Source organism: Amphiprion ocellaris, chromosome 18, assembly GCF_022539595.1.
Source record: "Amphiprion ocellaris isolate individual 3 ecotype Okinawa chromosome 18, ASM2253959v1, whole genome shotgun sequence".
In the NCBI taxonomy this organism is placed as follows: Eukaryota; Metazoa; Chordata; class Actinopteri; family Pomacentridae; genus Amphiprion; species Amphiprion ocellaris.
The window spans coordinates 22931789-22947123 of record NC_072783.1 but is presented as its reverse complement, the minus strand read 5'-3'; the positions used below and the strand labels follow the sequence as shown (position 1 = coordinate 22947123).

At 40.4% G+C, this 15335-nt stretch overlaps 1 long non-coding RNA gene across 1 annotated transcript in view; it reads left to right on the top strand.

The window, feature by feature from the left end:
- Positions 1 to 611: 611 nt before the first annotated feature.
- LOC118470130 (uncharacterized) overlaps positions 612 to 15335 on the top strand; it is a 121268-nt gene continuing 106544 nt past the window's right edge. The window contains exon 1 of the long non-coding RNA XR_004847157.2: positions 612 to 1028. This is a non-coding gene — a long non-coding RNA (uncharacterized LOC118470130). The remainder of the gene's footprint in view (positions 1029 to 15335) is intronic.

The following is a 15335-nucleotide window of genomic DNA, read 5'->3' as shown; positions in this document are numbered from 1 at the left end:
TGTTCTGCTGCGTGTTGTTCTGATGGGAGGCTGCTGAGGGTCTGAGTGTTTCTGAGAACAAACCCGAGTTAAACCTGAAGTTCTGCTCTGGATCTGTTCCACTGAACACACAAACAAACACACAACACAGCAGTGGACGTGCTTCTATGTTGTGTTTTTTCTTGGTGAGACAATAAATAGTTTTCTGACTCCTTCTTAACCAGGAAGCCTGTGTTAAGTTGTGATTATCCCCAGTTGACATGGGCGTGTTTCCTGAACGATCACCAGGTGTTCAACACCTGACAGAATGACAGTGTCCTATATGGATGAAGCAGAATGCTTGCAGAGCTGATCGGTAGCACAATGAGTAAAACGGTGGTCTCGTAATTTTATCGCTGGATTACGTGGTTTCGAATCCTCTCACCGTACTTGAAAAATACGTGTTTTTTATTTCGGTCCGCACGTTTCTTTTTACTGTCTGTAGATGATATTTACATGGATATAGACTTTATTAAGTAATGATGCCGACGTTTTTCGTTGAGGTCTTCTTTATCTGGTATCTTTATTTCACGTAAATCCAGGTCTGATCGTGACGAATCTGCGGACGAAACATCTGGAGACGACAACTATCGCCAGTTAACCTGATCACCAGGTAAACTGGAACACTGGAGCTTTCTGCTCATATTACGGAGTTTGTTTGCATGATTCTGTACTATAGATCGTCGGTGAGATAGTCTGTGAAAGGACATGTAATGAGACCGCTGGGTAAGCGACAGGTAATTTCTACCCTAAGTTAAGTTCTGTTACTTATCCTGTCATTCATTAGCTGAGTGAGTGGCTAAGCTAATTAGTGTTACAAGCGGACTGTGGCTACGGATCTTCTCCTGGATTGTTTCCGACCTGGAGACGGCGAGAAGGACACCAGATAGCGCTCTGAGTGACCGGAAAAGCTCAGAGTTCCTCTGGCAACGTGGGAAAATAAGAAGAGCTCCGCTGGGGTTTGCCGTGTGTCGTCGATCATCTGCTTACGGGCTGAAGCTAAAGGGCAGGTAGGAGTCACTGGATATTTACAGTTTGCTGGACAAAGGTCTGTTTATTTTGTTTTGCTCATTACTGAGTGAAGGATTGCCGAGTTTACTCTGTGGAATCCCGGGCCACGAATCAAGCCTGCACCTTGGATTTTTTTTAATGTTTAATTGCAGGTTAAAGACTTATTAATGGAATGCACACAATAAATAGGCAATTGGACATTTCAAGAAAAGTAAATACTGATAACCTGATTATTTAAGTTTTTGTTATTTTGAAGTTGGGTTACTGTGAACCTTCGACTTGTGATTGTGTTTGTTTCCCGCAAATTTGGGGTTTGATTACAGTGGGGTTGTTTTAGTTTGACTATTTCTGGTGCAGTTATTTATTTAAAGGGGCAATAAACTAGTTTATTCTTCACATTGTAATTAATAATTTAGCTTAGGAATTAAAGTGTTAAAAGCGCTATCGAGATCCAAGAGCTAAAGAAGGTCAAATAAGACTTATCATACGAGAGCATATATGTTAAAAGAACTCAGGGCCCTTTCCTGTATAAAACAAGGATAGGTGGGCTACATTAATATTTGGGTAACACATTAAGCACGAGTACCTTTCAGCATCTGCCTGAATAGTTGTGCATCAGTTTGTGAATTTTCTGTATTAATTCGTGGAGGAAATGTGAAAAATTTAGGCACAAAGTGACAATTCGGTATGCATTGAGATATGTGCGGATTTCGGTTGAGTTTGGGCTGTAAAATTGACTAGCAAGCTTAATATAACTCCCCTTCTAACTAAGCCAGCTATGTTAGAGGTATTATTGAAATCTATGACAGAACAAATGCCAAAGAGCAGTTGTAAGACACATGTCCCACCCATACACTGTATACAGTCTATGGTCCCACCCCTCTCCTCTGCAAAGGAATTTTTTCTTTACAACAGTTTTACTAGAAAACATCCAGCCAGTTGTGTTATTGTAGTGACACAAGCACAATGTTTTCAAACGGTGCACGGTCGTTGTCAAATAAATGCAGAGAAAAAGCACTGATTGAACCTTATTTTGAGGTAAACTAAATCAGACCTTTTAGATTGTTTTTCTCAGATTTCACTGGCAATTCTATACATACAGTTTTTCTGTCTGGGTGACCACTAAAATTCATTAAGATAGACGGCTGGTCTTGTTAGCATGAAATAACTGTCTGGAGGCATCACAGAGATGGCTGCCAAGTGGTGAGACTTGCTCTAGGACTTTGGCTGTATTGACCAACATGCACTTGTCACACCCTTTTTACTCCGCCAAGGAATCCGGTGGAGTTATGTGACGATCAGCGTACATTTGTCTGAGAATCTGTGTCTGTCTGTCTGTCCGTCCATATGCGACACTACTCAAAAACGGAGTAACGGATTTGGATGAAACTTTCAGGGAAGGTCAGAAATGACACAACGACCAACTCATTAGATTTAGGCAGTGATGCGGCTTATAGTCTGGATCCACGGATTTGTTCAGGATTTCCCACTGTGAGATATAGCGGCCGGCACGGCGTCACCGTAACCATGACAATAAGTGAATGCTGTGTCATTTACCTGCTTCAGTTCACTCGACCTGCTACATATTTTGATTACGCAATTCGGTATCTGTACATAATGTAGGCTATGCATGCACAACACATGCCTGTGCTCATGCAAGGTATTTTTTACAATTTATTTTGTTAGTTTGTGGGTCAGTCTATATTAAATGGCCAGATTCTATGTTGCCGTGATTTCTGAAAACACAAACTGATGAATGAACAGTCTTGGAGGAGTATTGCACTCTATAAGTGCTTTTCTTGTTTATCATTATTGATCATTGCTGTTAAAAATCACTCATTAAAAAAATGCAAGGCTTCTAGAATTAGTAGAATAATCACACCTTGCCCTTTACAGCAGTGTCAGATTGTCTTACACTTCATAAGCTAACAAAGCTCAGCATCCAAGTACTTTTTTCCTGGTGAAATCAGGTCCCACTGCACTGTTTTACTCCAATGGAGTGATGAAGTGGGTTAATAAAATATATGAATACCACTATAGATGACATTATAAAGGCCTCCTGTCTAACTACATAATGAAGTTTGAAGCTCCTTGTATTGTTGTTTTTCCATGGAGTTGTTAATGACTGTTGGAGAAGTTGCAGCTGATGTCGGAGCAGTGTGTCACAATCAAAGGAGAATGTGTCCCCGACCTGTAGCCTCGTCTGACCCATTTCAGCTCTATACTGCACATTCACTCCCCTAATTGCCCACCTGTGGACATCCTAATTGGCTTAGTACACTGGTTTTAATCAGGGAGAGTACCACGATTAAGACCCCCAGACTGCCTCCATAAAGTTAAGGCACATAACAGCAAGAAAGCAGTGTGCGAGAGAGACGGAAACAAAGACAGAGGGACTTACTGCACCAGCAGAGTTAGAAATGACTGTTTAGTAAATGAAAACAAAGTACTTGTGGCATTTTGAGCCACCTCACACACAAGCGAGTACTTAATGATGCGCATTAAAGCAGAGATTTATTAAGGAATCTGTAGAAGGCTATTAGCTACGCCTTTGATTTATTCATCGGAGACTGAAGCAGCACAATAAATATGGAAATAACTCCTGGCCTTTTCAGACTACAGCTCTGGGGAACACCCAACCAGAATAAGAATTTGGATCCAGAGTGTCGATATCTTGCTGGGAGATGAGCTCATGATAGCTAGTTAAGAGGTTTCTGTCCATGGTGACATAATCAGTGATGGCACCGAACTGCCATAAATTCACTCTGATCCACTCTGCACACACAAGCTCCTAATGCAAATTGAATTATGTATAATGCAATTCATAATGCCAGTTTTTCACAGTTTCTCTGCTCAATGAGCCAAATGCAAGAGAATCACTCACTGGTTGAGACGCATAAATGTAAGATGAAGTAAGGTAATCAGTTTCACCATGTCCCAGACTGAATCAGTTATAGTCATCTCATCCTAACGCATCTGATTCAAAACATCATGGGATTAATGACGGGTATTGTGCCATGATGCCTGCTCTCATCTGTACTTGTAATTTCATATATATGATGTGACGGATTTCACTTCTTTGCTGTCAAAGTAATGGCTTCAAAAGGTGTGATGTATTTCACTTTTATGCTAATTTTAGTAATGTTTGTGCTGTATGAACGCAGCTTGCAGCTGTATTAACTCCTTTTATTTAAGTATTCACGGGGCATTCAGGTTTCACGTTTCTTTCTGAGATCTTGTTACAAACACAAACTTAAACTAATTTATGGAGCTCAGACACACACATTAGCTTTTCCTCTGTTTTCCCCTCTGTGCCTGGCTGGATGCCTTGCTTCTATTTGCCATGCAAGTAATCACTACAGCACACACAGGTCAAAGTTCAGCTAATTTGAAATTTCACTGCTGTGTACATGCATGCTTTTCTCAACATGTCAACACACCCTGGTGTCATTGTGCAGTCCCTGGGAAATAATAGGTTTCAGAGTGCAGCAGTGTCATTGTGGTCAGTCTGAAAGCCCCGTTAGTCTCAGTGTGTATATTTTATTTTTCTTAGGTTTCTATATTCCCCACAATTTCTTCCACACAACTATGGTTACATTTTTATATGTAGATTGCCTGCCTACTCTTTTCTCTAAAGGGAACATGTCTTGGGATTGCATTGCATTCTGGTCTATTTAGGCTTCTGTTTGTGTACAAATCAGTATCTCTGCCTCTTTCTAAATGGGTTTTTCCCTGCATTGACGTTTGATGGTCAACGTGAAATGGTGAGTCTAGATGAAAATGGACACAGAAGCAACTTCAAATCAATGCTAATGTTTGTTATTTCATATATATTCAATCACATTATTCATATCTGTTATGTGTTAACAGCCAATCTGTTCACAACATTTACCTGATGTACCACATAAAAACTCAACAATACAGAGGTGCAGTAATATGACAACTCATGCTGAGATAACACAGTATCTCTGTATTGTTTCCATTCAGTCAAGCTTTTGAAATTCTGCTCCTGAAACCATAAAAACACACAGTTTAAATTATCTTTTGTTTCTGTGTAACTCAAATGTAATTTCAGAAAACCTTTGCTCCTGAATCCTTTAAGGTGCTTTGAGTTCCTATTTAGAACCTTATCCTCAGCATCATCACAAAAGTTATCTTTCCCAGCATCACCACTTCACTCTTTATAGAGCAATACATCACTGTGACAGATCTCATCACTGAGCAAGGCAGGACAAGTGCTTCCTTTGTTTCTACCAAACCAGATAACTCCCAGCCTGTGTGTGAACTGCTGCACTTTGGTATCATCCTTCAAAACACTTCAGAGAAGTTGTTTGAAAGAAGGAACTTTTCTAATGACTGTCACTTCACTTTACGTACAGGTTCAACATTGGAGCTACACACAGACACAGATAAGATGCTTTTATGATGGCCTGACTTTTGCTAAACGAAAAAGCCCATTTTCTAGCACCATAATGAGAATTTCTTGTGAACATACATGAACAATATGTGTTTTGCCCACAATATTCAGTTTTGCAGTACAGTAATCATTGATACTCCAGCATTATTCTATTGTTTTGTAGTAATATTTAGGAACTGTCAGCAGTTGGTTAAGCTAGAGAAGGTTGGCATCTACATTGACTTTAGACATAACACTTTATTCACATGTAATCAACATCACAGCCATTTCATATCCTTTTGGTGGCTAAATCTAACCACATATTGGAGTTTTAATACACACTGACTATTAAATGTGAGTCAGGCGTTTTGTAGGCCCACCATCAACCCCAGTGCCACCTGACAACTCTGATGCATAAAAGTTGTGTTTCATTGTGTGTGAGAGAGTGTGTCTGTGAGGCAAGGTTGATCATCAGGACACAGTAACATGAGTTAGATGTTACAATTACACCTTTCCTCAGAGGAAGTTCCCTTTTTTTTTACTTGGTCATGGTCTAAAACAAAAGATACAACATTTATAAAGCACTTGATTTAGCTTTTACTCATCAGTATTCTTATCAATGCTTCAAACATGTAGAAGATGCCTCTGGCTCTGGGTGTTCTTCGGAGTCGATCGGGTTACATTTTCTATTGAGTCCAAAATTTGCATACTAAGCTGCCTTGTTGTATGTTTCACATGTCTACATACTGACGACAAAACAGAGAAGGAATAAGTGGTGATTTGGCATGCATGCTGAGTGGAAAAGTTCTGTTTTGTTCTTGGCATCAAGAAAGTTTTTTTCTGGTCTTTGAATAAAAGTCAGTAAAAGCTTACAATATTGTGCTGCCAGGCTTTAATGGTGATGGCAAAAGTAACTATTATGTTTGTATCTTTAATAAAGTGAATCAGTGATTAACCAGCCTCATTTTAAATGATACATCAATAATGGCCTCATTTTAAGCATGATCCATGAGGAGGAAGATACAAAAAAGCTGAAATGTGAGGCTAAAATAGCTTACTGTCAGTGTTTAGAGAACCTCCTAAAATTTCACAAATCATGTTTTCAGGGGAGCTCATGTTTTATTAAGAGGAGCCAAGCTCCCCCTGGCTCCCCTGTAGTTCACACCCTGATTAGCAGCTGACCTAAATTTTTATGGAAAGCAAAAGGGAAAGGATAACAATGTTGAACATGAATTTAGAGTCGGAAAACAACCACTTGGGATGAATTCCCAAGTCTGCACACAATGAACTGAAGTTAGCATGTTTACAAAAATCCATTCTCTTGTATGTGACCACAATTTCACCCTCTTTTCGTAATTATCATCGCAGAAAACTGCAGAACCAGTTAAGTTTCAAGGAGAAATCCAGAAGTCTTCAATTCATCTGACTTTGGTCCAGAACATGAGCTCCTGTGTGATCACGGCCTCACCTCTCTGAAGTCTGTCTTGGCTGATGAAGAAACTCGCTGATGGTTTTCCAAGTGTTGCTCCTCAGGTCACCTTTCATGAAGCCCAGAAGAATATATTTTTTTTAACCTTTCCACGCCATTTTGCATATTCACTGTGTACCTTGATGATTACCTTTGACAGCTACACAGCGATGCATTGATCCCAGAGGACGGAGACATTCTCCATATGTACGTTCCCTGCAGTCGTTTGCTTTATGTGCACGGGGGCGTGTCTCGTGACTCTGTAACCTACAGAGGGTTCACTTCTGAGAACGATGCTGCTGCTTCTAACACTGCACACATCTTGCCATATGTCTGGGAATAGATTCAAACTGTTCATTGCCCTTCTATACATGCACAGACCAACATAAAACCTGTATACATGTATATTCTCATTTCCCCATCGCCTCTAAGGAAACCTAAATAACAATTCTGTGTGTAATAATGCCAGTTATGCCAATCCACACCGGAGTGAACGCAGAGCATCCTGCGGGATCGCTGCCTTGCATGCACATCAAAGCCATAACAGAGAGATTGGCATCCAGGCATGCTGCTGTGTTTCTCCATATGTGTCTATTACATACAGTAATGTGGAACCAGATGCTCCCATGTGTGCATCCCACAGGGCATTAACCCAACTCTGCAGTAATCAGATGAAGCCCACCTTATCAGGCATCTTGTTTTTTCTCAAGAATCAAGCTACAAGACACATGGTGTACTTTGATCAGGATCACATGGCTCCAGAGCAGAAGACAAACATAATGTCTCTGTTAATGGTTAAGAAGCTGAACACGGTGTTCTCCTGTGAAAAGGCGCACAGGGAAACAGTCAGAGAGCATTTTATACAGTGTTAAAGGGAGAAACTAATGCACTTTGGAATAAATTGTAGCTTATTTTTAGGTGTGATCAGCCATTTAATTTCAAGACAGACAGCTTCAAAGCAATACAGTCACAAAGCACAAATATGCACACCAAAGGGCCACATATGTAAACTAAGCAGTGCACACACATTGCATACACACACCACACAATAACTGATAAAAGTCTGTCAGATATCACTGTTGAAGCAAATTGCAATATCAAAAACAAACAATAGACCTGCAATTTCAACTAGACTGAGGGGGGTGATGTGAGCATATTTACACAGGGATTCATGCACAGCAGCGACATATCTCTGAGCCGCTGCTGATGCAGATAGCAGATACAATTTACCAGCATTGCACTGTGAGCGCATGTTTACATATGCATATGCAAACGCCACATTGCTCTCCAAAGCCACCGCCAGCTCCTGGGATGGGCATGGATCCAGCTGTTGCCCTTGGCTACAGATTAATGTGTGTATGTGCGAGTGTGTGAAGTGCATAAATGTGTTAAAGAGCCATATCTGTCTCTCAAACACCTGTGATCCACTCTCTAATACCCCCCAATTCCTTTGTGCACATAGAGGGAGCCTGAAATAAATTCAGAGAATTGACTACAGAACAAAGTTTGCAATCATTTCTTTGAATTCTGCAGCTCACATTCTGGGACTATCACATGTGAGCATTTATGAGGCACAGGAGGAGGGTTTCCAGAGCATCACTATGCTCCCTGATATATGAAGATGGATTATGGATAATATGTGCAGCGCGATCAATAAGATCGAAGTGTGGTAAGCTCTCAAATATAATCCAGTGGTCATATCCAACCATTGTTCATCCCAAATGCAGAAATACACTATTGTGGAAATCTTCACAGCACAGTTATGAAGTCAAAATATTAATTGCGTCAAGAAAACAGAGCACTTAAAGAACTACTTTGAAGCTTTTCAGTAAATAAAAGTGCACAGTTCCTCAAAAGATCAGAAAAAGAACTCAAATTCCTTTTGAATTTTGCAGATCCAGCTGTTCTACTTTAACATTACAATGTTACAATTTATTGGTCTATGATTTTTTACCCCAAGATTTAAACTTATAAGGTATACATACTGGATGTGATTGAATACAGTGAATAAAAGGCAGAGCGAAAGCCAAGGGAAAGATTTTGAAAGAGAGCAGTCACAATGAAGTGTCTAGTGATGTTATGAGGCAGAGGTGGTTCAAGCTAAATCCTAATGTCAACATGCTATGATGCTCACAATAACAATGACAATGTTAAGCAGATACAATGTTTGCCTTGTTCTCCATATTTACCAGCCTTGACAGTGTAGCTGGTATTGCTCTCACCTTGTGAGTCTATGTGAAAGTGTGTGTCACACAGAATGTGGTACCCTATGAGGAACCACGGAGGAACCATATGTCTATGTGCCTGTGGACAGAGTCTGTCAATGCAGTAATGTTGCAACTGTGCAAGATTCAGTCACTTTACAGGTAGTTTAGATCAAAATGAAGACCAAATCCAAAGATGGCTGTGGTACTGAGTAACAGGCAATAGAGTTAAGGGGAGAAATGGGTGGTTGACAGGAAATGAAGGCCAGATTCCAAGATCAGTGTGGTCCGACAAGTCATTGGTGCCACGGCTGGTGTGATCAAGACAGTCTCTGGTTTAACTGTGATGATCACAGTTCATTAGTTTATTTATCAATGAATTTATTCACTGTCTCTTGTTGTTTATCGTTTGTGTGTAGTAGTAGTTGATAAATGTTTTTGTGTAATTATCATTGGTTCTACGATGTATTTCTTTGTTTTGGGAACTGGAGGTTAATGAAATCCGAGTTTGTGACTTTCAGAATGAGACTGATCGATTTTCATCAAAATCTCTTTGAGACTTAGTCTAAATTGATAATTTTCTCAGACAAGCTGAGAATGGTGCCGATAAATTAACGAGTGCAATTTTAATTATAAAGTGCAGTTTCTACCATGAGGTGTGTTGCAGCCTACACTTTTGCTACATATATATTTTTGGTTCCGCCGTATGAGGCTAATTTCTGCAACAATTTTTGCCACATATCTGTTTTTTTTTTTCTATTTTTCTATTTATGTTTTTGGTGCTCCCATGCAAGACAATTTCTATACTTTCTGCTACATACATATAAATGAAATAGGTCTACTAGCTTCATTATACCGTGTCCTTAAGCACACACTGGAACAGTGTGCAGCTGAGTGTGAAGCAGTGGGAATGACAGTCAGCACCTTCAGCTTTGAGGTCATGGCTCTCTGTTGGAAACCAGTGGATTGCGTCCTCTGACTTGGGGGTGAGCTGCTGCCCCCAATGAAGGAGTTTGTGTCTTTGAATCTTGTTCACATGGGATGGGAAAATGGAGCGTGAGATGGACAGATGGATTGGTGCAGTGTCAGTAGTAATGAGCACACTGAACCATCATGGTGGAGCTCACCCAGAGAATGAAGTTCTCCGTTTACCAGTCGATCTATATTTTAACCTCACCTCAAGCCTTATGGTCATAAGTTCGTGGTAGAGACTGACAGAATTAGATTGTAGATATGGAGTTCCTTAATTGGGTAGTTGGACTCAGCCTTAGTGATAGGATGTGGGGCTTGGAAATCCGGAGGGATCTTGAGGTAGAGTCACTGCTCCTTCATGTAGAAAAGTATCAGCTGAGGCCATTCTAACATCTTAATTGGGTTGCTTCTGGCACACCTTTCTTGGAAGTTTTGCAGACCCTGAACTCACTGAGGATACTATATATCTTATCTGGCATGGGAACATCTCAGGATCCCCCAGGAGGAGCTGGAAGATGCTGCTGGACAGATGGACCTTTGGAAAGCCCTGCTTAACTGGCTACTGCTGCAACCTTACCCAGGATATGTAAAAGAAGATTAATGGATGGATGGATGGATGGATGGATCCAACCAGCTGACTGATTTGCACTGCCATTCCTGTGTAGTTAAAACACAAACTTCAGTGTCTTACACTGTTTAGAGAACTTTCTCCAATTCACAACAGATTCTTTGTTTTTGCAATCTGAACCATCAGTATGATCATAACATCTGCCAAAAGCTCCTATACCCTCCCTACTCTTTATCCTCCACATTATTTCTATCACTATTTTATTTCTATAACTATTACCATCAACATCAAATGTATCTCTTTCAATCCACCGTTTCTTCCTCCAAATCTTCACCCATCTCCTTCGTTACGCGTTCATGTCATCATTGTGCTGTCAAGCAATGGTTGCATGCAGATAGCCTCAAAGTCACCTTTATCCTGCAGATCAAAGCTGCCGTCAGCGACTGAAGACCAGTGACTGATGTTTGTGGCCCTCAGAGTTAAAACTCCCTCATTGTGTGGAAGAAGTGGCTGACAGCAACAACACATAGCCTCCCCAGCGATTGCGCTGCATTTCATCATGCATGAGCTTTGTTGGTGTCACTTGAACTGCTGTAGACTTGCAGATAGAGTTTAACAGTTGAGATGAGAATGGTTGACTGATTGTTTTTGATCCTTGAGCTGTCAATTAATGTGATGGCGTGTATCACAACAGATGCCTTGAGCCGAAGACCTCTTCGCACTCCATTTATTGAAGACAACTGCAAACCCATTTTTCTATTGACAGTTTTTGCTGCCAAAGGAGAGAACTGTAATTGCACTGCTGTGAAAATCTTTCCTCACAAAGCATTTATGTTTTTGACTGTGTAAATCCAGGTATAAAACCTCCCTCATCCCTTTCTACCCTTATCCTCTCCCCAGAGGAGGAGATGTATTGTGGATATGAAAGGGATTTCAAGATGTTACACAACCAACATTGTACAGTATTGGCTGCAACATAATATCCTGAAGATCTCCTTGCTATTATACAGTTGTGTAAAAGTTCTCTTTGCACTGGCTTTCTATTGAAGCGCTCTAAACATAAAAAAAAAAATCATATTTCATGTATATGAAACTGGAGTAGCATATTTAGAGAGAAAACTGTTGTATTATGTATTAGAATAAAAAAAAAAAACAGCCCTAAGTAAAGCATTCAGCAGCCCTGGAGCTCCAGTCACACCACTATGTAAATCAGTGTAATTTACAGTGAAATATTTTTGATAGACTTGCTGCTATGAGTGGATTTGCTTGTGGCGACGAAGCAAATCCCCCTTAGATTTTTTAAACTTTGACCTACAAAGTTTAGATAACCAAGGCTTTTGCTAAAGTACCGTGAGAGTTAAGCCACAATTTCTGGGTTTCTTCCACAAGTAAGAAAACGCCATTCAAAATCTAATTTCTAATAGTGCAAATAGCTAAAAATCCAGCCCTGAAACCTCCCCTTAGTCAACAGTATGCTGTGTGATTCACTCCATATTTCTAGATAAGAACAATAACTTTTTAAAGAGGAATTTCACATGGATGTTTATTCAGTATTTCTGTTTTAGGTGATATTTAGCAACCTATTTATTTACCATAACCCCGTACTGTCACTAATTAAACGTCACGGCGCAACAAAAGAGGCGATCCCATGTATGAGTAGAGGAGCTGAAGGGGCTAGTCCATGTTACAATAATCATATAATAGCAGTGCAGAAAATTGGAAAAAATTACATTGACAGAAAGTGATAAAAGAGACCAAAAATATATTAGGATAATGAGAATTAGGGTCATTTACCCATAGACTTTAATACAATGAGACTCCTGTTTGGCTCCAAAGAATCACTCCCCTGTTGGTCATTAAAAAGAATGCAGGTAAATGCATGGAACTCTTTCACTTTTAAGATGCTCTCATGCATGCACTGCTTTCTGTAGCTGCAAGTACTTAATAAACTCTGAGGAAAAGTCCTTCAAACAGTTGGAAGCAACAAAAGACACCTCAGCTCGTGCTGCTGACATTTTTTGAAAACCCAGAATACATACATTATGGATGAGGCTCAATACAGATTCTGGTTTTTACTGCAGAAAAGTAGTACATTTAGTGATATTTTAATCTGTAATAGATATGAAATTGTACAGCAAAGTAATAAGACTAAACTCACAGTGAAGGAGTCTTGTATGATTTGTGTGTCAAGTAAAGGCATGCAAACTGTGTCTTTTGCTCTGTGATGTTGATAGATTGATGTTGGTGTTGAAATGTGGAAAGTGCATGATGTTAAGACTTTATAGCATGTCTAACATATTTTTTTCATGAAGGAGGGGCTTTGAGGATCATTTTATTTGCCGTGAAATTAGTTTGGGCAGCATGAGATTCGAGAAACCAAGCTTGAAAGCGGGTCTCATGGGAAAATCATGAGTTGGCAACACTACTAAATAGGATTTTTCTTTATTGCTGCTTTCTTCTACATTTCAGAGGAATACTGATAAAAGGACAACAATTAAACAACATATGGAGTTATATTGTAAACAAAGACGCATTAAAAGCGGAAGATATTGCCAATGTGTACAAAGCTGCAATCCCATACTTTGTTTGCACTTGTTTGTTTACTACATAATTCCATATGTGTTATTAGAAAGACACTTATCTACCAGCTCTGATAAAGTGTGATCACATTACTTTGTTAATGTGTGGTGATCTGGCACTGCTCGCACGGAGTTAAAATGCCTCTGGTGCAGGAGAGGAAACTACTGCGTTTAGCCTCCAGTCTTTGCTGGAATGATTCAACCGTTTTCTGCTGTAGGTGTCAGAGCCAACCTGCTGGTGTCAGGTGGGTTATATTTCACAGGTTAACCTGATAACCTGCCAACAACCCTCTCAGGGTTTGCTGTCACATTCAATTACCTCACCTGAGTGGCTGTGTTTGTATGTGAAAGCAAGAGAGAGAGGGAGACAAGGCGATGTGCAGGGAGAGGATGCGGAGGTGAAGGGAAAAGAGATTGATGGATGCTTGTCTGCTTGTGTGTCTATTTGCTTGTCTGCTGTTTGCTTTCTGTGTGTACCAGTGTGTCTGCCAGTGTGTGTGCATGAGCTAATTTGTGTGCACCCATGCCTGCACGAAGCACATCCCGATGGTGTGCAAAAATGCTGTCAGAAAGTTAATGTGGTTTCCACTGGTCGCTTTGAAGTCGGTCGTGTCGTCCTCATCGCATCGTGATTCATCATCATTCAGCTGTGGGTTTGACCTGCGCTGGATTATGAAAACCAACTTTCTCGTGTCACATCTATCGTATCAAAGAGCTACATGTGGATCAGGAGCACTTTTGATAGTGTGACAGTGAAGGATATCCGTTTGTTGGAATAACTATGAGGCTGGCGTCAAGGAATCCTTTCTAACCGCCATGAATCTCTTTAATCTCATTCATCGGTGTTTTAGCTCGTAAGACAAGCTCGTAACTTTTTATGTTGGCTGAGGTAATTTATTTGAAGTGAAGATTTAATCCAAAAGCGTAATGTGCTGTGCAGTAGTGTGTGCATCAAAGGCCAAGTTCTTGATTAAAGAATCATGAAAAATGGCTTCAAACTTTAATAAACCTGACAGTGGTTGAAATGAATCAACCAGTAAATAAAGCTGTAATTAATGAACTTACAGCTACTGTGTGGGAGTAGATTCAGCTATTACTTCATGTTCAAAATGGTGTGACCATCAGACAGGTTAAATATGACAGAAAGTGAATGAAGGTGGTTCACAGTTAAAGGCACTAGAGTTGGTACACTTAGAAATGCCTGTACAACTGATAAATAATGCAAATATGCAGTCAGTAAATCATGTGGCAGCAGTGCGATGCGTAGTATAATGCATGTACAGATGAGAAACTTCAGCTAATGTTGACATTAAACATCAGAATGAAGAAATATGTGATCTGTGGCTAGTGTTGTTTTCAATACCACTTGTCCCTTCGGCTTTCCTTGTGTCTGGATGTGGCACTTTGTTTTCCTCTTGTCAACCCATCTGAACTCCTGAGCTTTCATCTGCCAGTCAGTCTCTTACCTCTACTCTACACTCCTTTCCTCGCCAGATCAATAAGTCTGCCAGTGCAGTCGTGCCACCATCCTGTCCTTCCCTGTGCCTCAGGTTCTCTGCTTCAGTGTGTCCTCTGTCTTCCAGCCATGTGTAGGACCTTGCCAGTACGCTCTCTAGCCAAGTGGATTCATTTCTCCCTCCAGCCATTTCGTTCGCCGGTCAGTCACTCCACTGTGCTTCTTCTGCCAACTGCCAGTCAGCCAACCTCTCACCCCTCCACAAATCCTACCTGGTCTGCCACATTCCACCAGGAACCTCCATCTTTCTGCTCTCCACCACTTCAGTCTGTGATGCAGATCTATCTGTTTCTAAACTGCTGTCATCTGTGTCCGTGTTTTGCTTTTGTATCCAGAAAAATGAAATGAACACCACTCAAACCGAAACCAAGTCAAGACCAAGACCAAAACCTATTCAAACCAATACAAAACTTGGAACGCCTCCGGAATTATTACTGACACAGTGCTACAGTACAATCTGTACGCAGCTGCTGTTTCCTCATGTTTTTTTGTGTTTGAAATGAAGGGAAATGCAACCAGTGGCACAGCAGACAATGTAGCTCTGTTCATAATACAACAGGGCTCCTATTAGTGTTTGCAGATGGATGTGGAAAGTACGCATTG